The sequence below is a fragment of the Ovis canadensis genome, chromosome 26 (genome assembly GCF_042477335.2).
Source record: "Ovis canadensis isolate MfBH-ARS-UI-01 breed Bighorn chromosome 26, ARS-UI_OviCan_v2, whole genome shotgun sequence".
In the NCBI taxonomy this organism is placed as follows: domain Eukaryota; kingdom Metazoa; phylum Chordata; class Mammalia; order Artiodactyla; family Bovidae; genus Ovis; species Ovis canadensis.
This window is the reverse complement of record NC_091270.1, coordinates 48,867,848-48,877,946: the sequence shown is the minus strand read 5'-3', so window position 1 is coordinate 48,877,946 and position 10,099 is coordinate 48,867,848. Positions and strand designations below refer to the sequence as shown.

General features: G+C 41.9%; 1 protein-coding gene and 1 non-coding gene across 6 annotated transcripts in view; one reads left to right on the top strand and one right to left on the bottom strand.

The window, feature by feature from the left end:
- The first annotated feature begins 2,417 nt into the window (after positions 1-2,417).
- NSD3 (nuclear receptor binding SET domain protein 3) overlaps positions 2,418-10,099 on the top strand; it is a 99,377-nt gene continuing 91,695 nt past the window's right edge. For all 5 annotated transcript variants that reach the window (XM_069573021.1, XM_069573020.1, XM_069573019.1 and 2 more), the window contains exon 1: positions 2,418-2,970. The gene's annotated coding sequence lies outside the window, so the exon portion shown is untranslated. The remainder of the gene's footprint in view (positions 2,971-10,099) is intronic.
- TRNAG-CCC (transfer RNA glycine (anticodon CCC)) lies at positions 9,632-9,703 on the bottom strand. The gene has a single exon. It is a non-coding gene; the product is annotated as a tRNA-Gly (tRNA).

Below are 10,099 nucleotides of genomic sequence, written 5' to 3'. Positions count from 1 at the left end.
GTTTCTGTACCTTTCCTTCCCTGAAAATTCCCAATGGTAAATTTTGAACTCTAAAAGGCTAGGTAGGTATACTTTTCACATTAATTTCATAAATTAATCACTGCATTATCATGCACATGTACTTTTCTGCAAAAGATCATAAAAGATGTAAAAATATTCCTCTCAGTTCCCTGGGAGACATTTTATACCGGGAAATTATTCTTATTCATGCATTGTATTCATTTACAACCAGGCACAGTGAAAATCATTAAGTATTCATAAACCAGACGAGCGATTCCAAACCCAGTATTTGAAAGATGAGCTAGACTTTCTACCATGGCCATATGTCAGCAATCACATTTTAAAAAGGGAAGGGTTAAGAATCTTCCTTATTGAAATCCATTGGTTCAAAGCAGTGTCTGCCTTCTGTTACCAGACCTGGTGGGTTTTTTCTTACTTTCAGGATAAGTTATTTATCATGTAATGAGTTTCTTAATATAATCTTCAGAAGAGAAAAACAATTTTTTTTCTCCCTAACCTTGGCCCTGAGAATTGTAGGTTGCTTTCTTAATGAGCTATTTGCTCACTTTCTATGAAGAAGAGAAAGCATGTTCTGAACCTCATGTTAGATGCTAAAAATAGAAATTATTTTTAAGTTATTTCCCTAAATATGGCTCCAGACCAAATATTACTGACAATGTATATCTTATGTAGGAAGAGACTGTGCATTTACTTCACATAAATTTAAACTCCTGACAGCACAGCTTTAGAAGCAGATTAAAATAAAATCCCTGGGAATAATTTTCCACATTCTCCTCAAGGGGACAATCCAAGTGTCAGGCCAAGGAAATCGCTTATCAACAAAGCAAGAAAGATACAGGAAGGTGGAAAAGAAGATTAGGTAGAAAGGATCTTAGGAAAGTTAAAAAAAAGAGAGACCAATTTAACCTCTCTTTCCAGGAGATAGAATCAAACATTTGAAATAAGTTCACAAATCCCCTTTGGAGACTTGTGTTCTAAAAAGACATTTAAAACAAAGAAAAATGTGCTTTGATTGATTCCTTAACTTCTGGAATCACAAGCATAGCAACCACACAAGTATAGGTGTATAAATAGTTACGGATGGTAATGGAGATGCTTAGTTCTGAATATCATAACAGCATTATTAACAGGCTGGTCCTTTTATTTTTTTATTTTTTTGGCTGGTGCTTTTTAAAAACGAATCCATAATTAGTAACCATGAAAATCATTGATATGTAGGACTTGAAAATTTTCCTGTTTAAGTGGTATTTACAGATAATAAGATAGCAGGAATTGCCCGTAACAGTACCAAAAAGGTCCTGTACTGTAACGTCGGTGGAGAGTCTAACGTCTAGTGGGTGATTTGACTTCATGATTCTCAGAACCGAGTACTGGTTTCCTCATCTCGCTGCCTGTGTTTCCTTTGTACATTCACGTCTGCGCTGCCGCGTCCTAAGTCATTATCCCCAGGCCCCAGGAAATATCACCAAACAGTCACATTCCTGCAAGACTCGTTTACCGTGTCACGCACCTGAGACCTTCTATTGTTTCATATAAGTTTCCTAGGATGAGGGGGGAGGTGGATATAGGGTAACAGAGAATCTCGACTCCCGCTTCCTCCCTCTCCTTCCTGCGTGCGTGAGCTTGGACGAGGACAAACGCGCCCATCCCTCAAAGCGGAGGTGTGGCCGGCGAGCAGGCGAGGGCCCGGCACGTGATGGGCGGGGAGCCCTAGGGATCGGGGTGCGGGCTGCGCCTTTCCCCCCCATTACCCACAAGCCTCCGGGCCCGCGGGGCGAGCAGGAAGCGGGCGTGCGGGGCCCCGAGGCCTGCCCGGGAGGCGTCTGAGGAGAACTACCGTCCGGGCCTGGCCCCCAACGGGCTCCGGTCTGAGACCGCCGGGTGGGACGCGGAGCTCCTCTTTGACAGCGGTCGGGCGGGAGCCAGTTAGGGAGGCACAGATATCTGTCTCCCTTCCGCACCCCCCCCCCCCACGCCCCGCTCATTTTTATCAACCGGGCGCCCGTCTGCAGGGGGATTTCTAAGGTCTGGGGACGGCCTCGCGGTGTCACCCCGAGGAGTTCCGCCATCGGGTGACTGACAGACGCTGTTATCTCCTCAAGCATCAGAGAACACGCACGAGCACACTTTGGCCTCACAGGCCCAACCTCCACCCCGTCCTCTAGTTTTGTTTTGTTTTTCACTCGGCCTCCGCATCGCGCCTTCCTGTCTCTCCGCCCGGATCGCCTGCGGTCTCACTTCTCGTCTAGACTCCGCCGGGCGGCTCGCGTTTCTGGCTCCCCCCACCCCCACCCCCGCTCCTCCTCTCCACAGGCTGACGAGCCTCTTCCTCCTTTCGGCCCTTGGCGCTCCCAGCCCCGGACTGCATTTCCCGGCAGCCGCCGCGGCCAGCGGCCAATCAGAGGCTGAAGATTTGGCGGCGGCGGCGGGGGCGCCCGGAGAGTTGGGGTTGGGGGGGGCTTTGTGCGAGGCGGCGGCGGCGGGAGCGGGCGGCGGCAGCGGGCGGCCAGGACGGAGGCGGAGGGCGAGGTGGACTGTCCACACTGATCGCCCGCGGAGAGGCGCGCGAGGCCGCGTCGAGCCCCGAGGATCCTGCTGCCCCGGCCCGGCCGCCAGCCACGGGCTGGTCTGTGGGAGCTGCAGCTGCGCGGCGACCCCCATCCCTCCAGCTCCACCGCCCACCCTCCCCCCCGCAGCCTTTCTCCTCTCGCTGCGCGGCCGGCCCCGGCCCGGCCCGGCCGTGGCCCCCTCCTCGGTGCCAGCCGGCCATGGCAGAGGCGTCCGGCGCGGGGGAAATCTAGCCCGGGGATTTCATGAGGCCTAGCTTGGTTCCGCCTCCTCCCGCCGCGGCCCCGGCGGCTGCCCGCGCCCCAGCCCCACTCCGGGCCTCCGTGTCTCTCCTGTGATCGTACTGACACGGCCGGGGGGTTAGAATGGAACAAACTGAAGGTAAAGTGAATGCGCGCGTGTATGTGTGTGAGAGAGAAAGAGTGTGAGGGTGTGTGTGTGTGTGTGTGTGTTGGAAGGGAGGGCTGAGGAGGGGGCGACCTAGGAATGGGACCCGGATCGGGAGAAAAACCTTAGCAGGGATGGGAGGACCACTGGGTGGCCCGGAAGGGCTCGAGGCGGGTCTGGAAGGATGGGGCAGGGTGAGGGTGTGGAGGGGATTGGGAGATGGGACTGGGGAGGTAGGGACTGGGATGAGGGGTGGAGTGGCGCTGAGCTGGGAATTGGGAGTAGAGGTGGGATGGGGGCGGGGATAAAGATGAAACGGGGGAGAGGGCAGGGAGCGAGGAAAAGAGTTGGGTTCGGAGATGGGAGACCTGGGCGGACTGAGAAATAGGCAGGTTTGGGGGTGGAGTGTGTGAACTAGAGGAGAGTCTAGGGGAAGGAGAAGGAATGTGATGGAGAGACGAGGCCCCAAGGGAGCTATGAGGGAATGGAAGTGGAGGAAAAGGTGGATTAGAAAAAAGGGATAAGAAGTGATTGAGACAGGATGCAATCCGAAGATAGGAAATAGACTCAGGAAACCGGGAAACCCAGGATTGGGCTCGGGAAGGAAATGAACTGAATGTTGACAAGGGGTGAGAACTACGGACCAAGCGTCACAGAGTGGGAGGAAAAGAAGGGGCAGGGGGATTGCTGGAGTGTTAGGAAGGGAAAGCCTTTTGTTCCTATATTTGTGTATTCTGTGCTTTTTCTTTCAAGGCTCGAGAATGGAGAAGCTAGTGGTTATGGTGTTGTGAAATGGAGAGGTGTGGGTTTTACTGCTTTGAGGGAGGAGGAGGTGTGTTCCTGTAATGGTAGCAAGACAGGGAGAGCCATGGCCATAATTTGATGGTTTTGGTGAGGGAGTGAAGACTATTCAGATTTAAAGGGGGCAGGGGCAGCCATGTTTGCTGCCAGGCACTGCAGTGTAAATAAATTCCTTCTTGTCTCCGACATCAGTAGGATTCTAGAAGGGGCCAGTCCGGATTTTTAACCCCCCTTCTTTCTATTCATGAACTCTTCCCATACATCTTGGGGTCATATAAAATTATTCATAACCACCAAAGGAGGTAGTAATGTTTTCCATCTTGTGTGTTTCGCTGCTTTCTCCCACCTCTTTTCCCTCTTCCTGCTGGTTGCGAACACGGCATGCTAATGAGCTGCAGTGTAAAATTTAACCCTTTTAATAAAGTTAAAAGTATATTTCATACTGGGTGAAGGAATCATAACTAGTCTATTTCAAGCATGATCATGAAAAGTCTTTTAAATATTGGAAAAGCATTTGTTTCAGAAGCTTCCGAAGCAGTCATCAGAAACACGAAGCAGTCATCGTGTTTTCTGCAATTCTTTGAGTAAACAAGGAAATTGCCTGGGTTGTTTTACTTGGGCTTGTGCTCTTGGCAAAACACTGTGGGGGATAAGAGGGGATTGGAAGGTCTCTTGTGGTAGAGTATCTACTTTCTATAGTTCGAGTGTTGGAAAATTAGAAATGTGTGTATTTTAAAAAGGTTTTTCTGATAGCTCTTGCTTATAGAGGATGGGTGTGTTAAATGTTTTCTTTTTTAAAATAAACCCTCCTCCATCCCTTCCCTTTGCTTCCATACAGTTGCTCAATACAGTCTCCAAATGTCAGTTCAGCACAGTGCAGTGATCTGTGAAGCAGGCATGCAGATCTCAAAGCATCATTCAGGTGCCAGGTTTTTTTGGTGGGAACTTCAGATCACACTCTCCAGGAAAGCAACAGTAACTAATGTATTCAACTAAAGCAACAGTAATCTAATGTATTCAAATGTATCTACTTGTGTGATTTGAAAATAGTTACTATTCTAAAGGTTTAAATACTAACAAATTTAGATAAACTAAGTGGAGCCTGGTTTATTTTCATACTGAAAAGGATTAAATATGTGAGTGACCTTTTGTTTTTGCTATATTATTGTAATTGGGGGAATCCAAACTTTAATCCATCATACTGACATTGAAATTGTTCTCTAATACCAGTAAGGCCTGTTAAAATTTTAATGATGGACTCAAACCAGGTGTACTACATTTTGACTTAATCTTAGTGCATTATCCTTTCAAGTTGTTAAATAGAATTTTAAGATATGTTCTTGATCTTTTGGAAAAATTAAATAGAATATTATAGAGTGTTACTCTGGGAGAGCACTTTCAGAAGAGGGGTTAGATTTACAGCTTGGAGTGTTTTTGATTTGATAATATTCAGCCTGAATTTTTAAAGAATCTTATGAGGAAAAGCTACTCTCAAAAAAACTGTTCAGTATGCTTTTTTGGGGGAATTTCTTTATATGGTGGTTTCATTTTTATATCTCCTGCTTGATTGACATGTTATTTGTAGTTAATTTGTAAATGAACTAACAGTGCCATACATTTTTAGGAATATGAGAGACTGTTGTGTATTAAAATAAGAAAAGATTCTTGGAAGCTTGCATTACTTAAAAAAAAGTACTCCTATAAATTTAGCCTTTTGTAAAGATTCAGAATTTTGTAAAGAGAAAAGTGCCCTGCCCAGCTCCCCTGAGTATTCTGGTTCCTTGGCTAGGGAGTCATATAATGAGGAAGGCTACTCCTGGATAGATGATTCTTAATTAAAATCCAGACTTTGCTCTCATTACCATTTCCATCATTAGCTCACCTGCAGCCTGAGATAGCTTTTTTTTTTTTTTTACTTTAAGTTAATAGATATGTGATTTCTTAGACTGATCAGATTGAATGAGTTTTGGGTAAAGGAAATTGGTTGCCTTGAGGTTGGTCATGCTTGAATGAATTGTCAAAGTCCTCAGTCAGTTGTCTAAGTATCCAGAAACTGGGTATTCAGTTTCTGGAGTTCATAATAATAAAACTATTAATAGCTGCTGATAGTTGTTGTCCTCTAAACATGTGCTGGGCTAAGTGACTTTTGTGTATGATTTCCTTCTATCCTTTCAACAGTTGTGTGGGGTTAGTACTATTAACTCCTTTTTACAGGTGGGGAAATTGAGCTAAATAACTTAAATAAGACACAGATAGTAAAGAATAAAACCAGTATATGAACCTAGGTTCTTTTCTAATTATAAAACCCAAATCAGAAGACCTTTACTTTTACTCTCCTTTGAAAATTCATAAAAATAATACACGTTCAGTATTTAAATTTTTTCAAATACTGAGAAAGACAGAGATTTTTTAAAAGTTAGCACTCCATTCTCCACAATAACCATTTTGAGGTTTCTTGTGTGTCCTCCTAGAAAATTCCTGTACATATGTATATACGTTTGTCTTAAAATACATAAAATTGGATCACACTATTCACATTTTGCTTTTTTTGTTTTAATAGACTACCTGGGACATCCTTGTAAACCAGCACACATGGACCTACAGCTTTTTTTTTTTTAAGGGTCATATAGTATTCCATTATTTGGAGTAGAACGTTAAGTTGTTAACAAGTTTTTGCTGTTATAAGTAGTATAGCAGATCCTGAATTAAGTCCCGGACAGCCTCTTTATATAGAAGAGATATAGTCCAACTACTTTATTTTACAAGAGAAATCACTGAGACCATAAAGTTAAGTCCAAGGCTTTGGTAAGAAACCTGTTTCCTGACTCTTTATCCCAGGGGTCCCCAACCTCAGAGATCTAATGCCTGATGACTGAGGTGGAGCTGAAGTAATAATAATAGAAATAAAGTGTGCAATAAATGTAATGCTCTTGAATCATCCTGAAACCATCCCCTCCATCCTGGTCTCTAGAAAAAATTATCTTTCACGAAACTGGTCCTTGGTGCCAAAAAAGTTGGGGACCGCTGCTTTATACCACATCACGTTACTTCATTATTGTGAATGTACTTGTGCTTTCTGTCAAAGCTCAAGGTGAGGGGGAATATTCAAGGTTAGGCATGGTTAGTATAGTGAGCGCAAGAGGCTTAACTTGCAGTGAGATCAAGTCTTCTGTTTTTTTCCATACTTTGTTCACCATGCCATACATATATCATATACACAAAATATTTTTACATGCATAAGTGAGTCTTGCCCAGGTATCTTGAATTTTGTGTTTTGAGTAATCAAGTAGTTTTGGCAGAATTGTTCCTGTTTTAATTAAATTATCAATGAAGTTTAAAAAAAGAAAAAAGAGGTCCAGCTTGGTCCTGGAAAAGAATTTTGAAAGAAGATTGAGACAGTAGTAAGTTTGTTAAATGAGGTAAAAGCACCTAATTGAAGACAAGTTCTTTTTTTTTTAATCATAGGCACCATTGATTATTTTAAATTATTTTTTTACTATAAGAAGAAAATTCATAACCATGGATTATTCATTGAGTTCTTTTAAAACAAAAAAATCTGTTTTAAACACTTAAAAAGTTAAAATCATTAGAGCTTTAGGAAGGTTTAGAATTTGATATCCATAAAATCTGTTTTTGATGCAATGCTGTTTTTAGTTTTACTTTTTAAAAAAGTCTGTTATATGTTGAAAGAGCAGCTGATTTATTCATTTGTTAATAAACATGTCCAGCATTAGAGTTTTTAAATGAATGGTGAATTTTACTTCTGCAGGCTAATCTTTTAACAAATATAAATATAGATAAATTTAAGGAATTGATTATACTATGACTACCTAACACTTTTTTAAATACTCAGAGGGTTTTTGTTTCGTTTTTATTGTTGACCTTAATAAGGACTTAATAAGTATTTTTAAACACTTCTGTGCTACATTGTGTTCATACATGACAATAAGGGAAAAGGCATATTTAAGATTTTATGATTTAGAGAATGTTCAATTTTTACTAAACGGATGTGTGTCCTTACTTCTAGGGCACATCTGCCTGTTGACAGATTTTGGATTTGAAAAGCTCTTTGATAAATGGTTTTTGGCTTATTTTTAAATTTTATCAATAGAGGTGAATCTGTGTTATCACTGAATGATCTACAATGAGAACCCTTTCTACTAGGTTCCCTTTTTCATCTAGGTTTAGAATTATATTGAGAGGAAAGTGAGTAGGAAAATGAAAAAAATTTTACTTTCATATAGTTTCCTTTTAACGATGTATGAATATGAATATTACGGTCTACTAATCCTTTGCTTTTACATGACACCTTCTGAGATATTTGATAGAATTGTTATTTAGTCACTTAGTTGTGTCCCACTCTTTTTCGACCCCAGCGACTGTAGCTCGCCAGACTCCTCTGCCCAAGAGATTCTCCAGGCAAGAATACTGGAGTGGGTTGCCATTTCCTCATCCAGGAGATCTTCTTGACCCAGGGGTCAAACCCGCATCTCCACAGTCTCCTGCATTACAGCTGGATTCTTTACCTCTGAGCCACTGGGGAAGCCTGTTTGATAGAATTCCAGCACAATAACGTGTGTGTGTGTGTGTGTGTGTGAGAAGTTGGAAAGCCCAAGGATTATTTAACTCAATTTAAATAAGTAGGTATTTTAAATTAAATATGTGGCTTCCTTGGATTTTGTGGGTGAAACAAAATTTAGTTTATCAAATTGATTTGAGATAACAAAGATTAGGAGGTCTCATGTGGAGGCTTGCCTACTGGCATTTTGGCCTTAGGCAAGATGGTATTGTGTCTGGTGAGTCTTGTGCTACTGTGAAGTCATAAGAAAGTGATACACAAAAAACAAACAAAACCTTAAAAGCCCTCTTTAAAGACTTTTTAAGTTGTAAAATGTGACATATATATAAAAAAGCATAAAACCTAAATGTACAGTATAAACAAACAATTAGAAAGCGGATGTCATGGAGTCATCTCCCAGGTAGTAAGTCCTTTAAGAAAAGCTGCAAAGACAGCCTCATTGGCTTAAGTGATACTGTTGTAGTGGTAGTTGGTCTTGAGGAATAATGGTGTGCTGAAAACTAAGCGGAAAAATGAATAACCACGAGGGAGGGGTCAACACTCAGTAAAAACTGAATCACCAGTTTTTGTTGTTATCAAAGTGTTACCTAGACAATTTAAAAAAAATTTCCTAACATTTGGTGTAGTCATTTAGTGATTTGAAATCTTGGTACTTTACTAATGAATGTGGAAAAAAATAGTGCTGAATCCTACAACAATCATGCTGTGTTACACAAAGTTGTTTCTTCAGAGTTTGTCTCCGTTACACTTTTTGGTCAGATTCAGTGACTACTGGTTTTAGATTTATGTGCAAACTCTTAATGGCTTTTACTTCAAAAATGTCAGATTTGCCTGTATCAGTGATCTCCTAACTTAAGTATCTTATTTACAAAAACTAGTTTGATTCTCTTGCTTTCACATTAATGTAACCATGAGGAAAAGTATTAACCTGAGAAGCAGTCAGCAGTGGCAACCTATGTAACTCTTCATCCGTGGTGCGTCTTGAGTTTTACCCTCCCTGCATCTTGGCTGCTGCTGCTGCTAAGTCGCTTCAGTTGTGTCGACTCTGTGCGACCCCATAGACGAAGCCCACCAGGCAAGAACACCGGAATAGGTTGCTGGTGAACCAAATTTCTTTCTTAACTGGAGAAACCTATTTTAATATGCACCCCTCGATTTCTAGACCATTTTCTTATAGATATGGGAAGGTTAAATGTTGGCTTTAGGGGATTTTTTTTTTAAGATATTTATTTTATTTGGCTGCACCAGGTCTTAGTTACATCATGCAGGATCTAGTTCCCTGACCAGGGATCGAACCTGGCCCCCTGCATTGGGAGTGCAGAGTCTTAGCCACTGGACCGCCAGGGAAGTCTGGAGGATTTTGATAGCAGAAAAAAGTTGAATTTTTTTCCTCTCTGACTACCTGATGAACACAGTCTATTTGAGTAAAATTCTCCAACGTGGACTTTGTGAAGGACATTTTTATAAATGACAAAGGACATCTGCATACATAAAGCCTTTTCCTGGCTTTTGTAATTGTGTTACTTTAAGCCCTCTGTGTTTCTCATGATCTCTTCAGGATCCAAATACATCGAAATTTGGTGAAAGTTTGACTGTGGTTAAGAAGCTTCTTATTATGCTTTACCTAGAATTCAAATAGAATGTTGTTCTTCTTTATGTTGTGTGAACGTTAAATACATGCCTAGCTAATTTTTCCTCCTGCAAGAATGAGAAATGTTTATTTTAAATCTTGAAATGAGTATA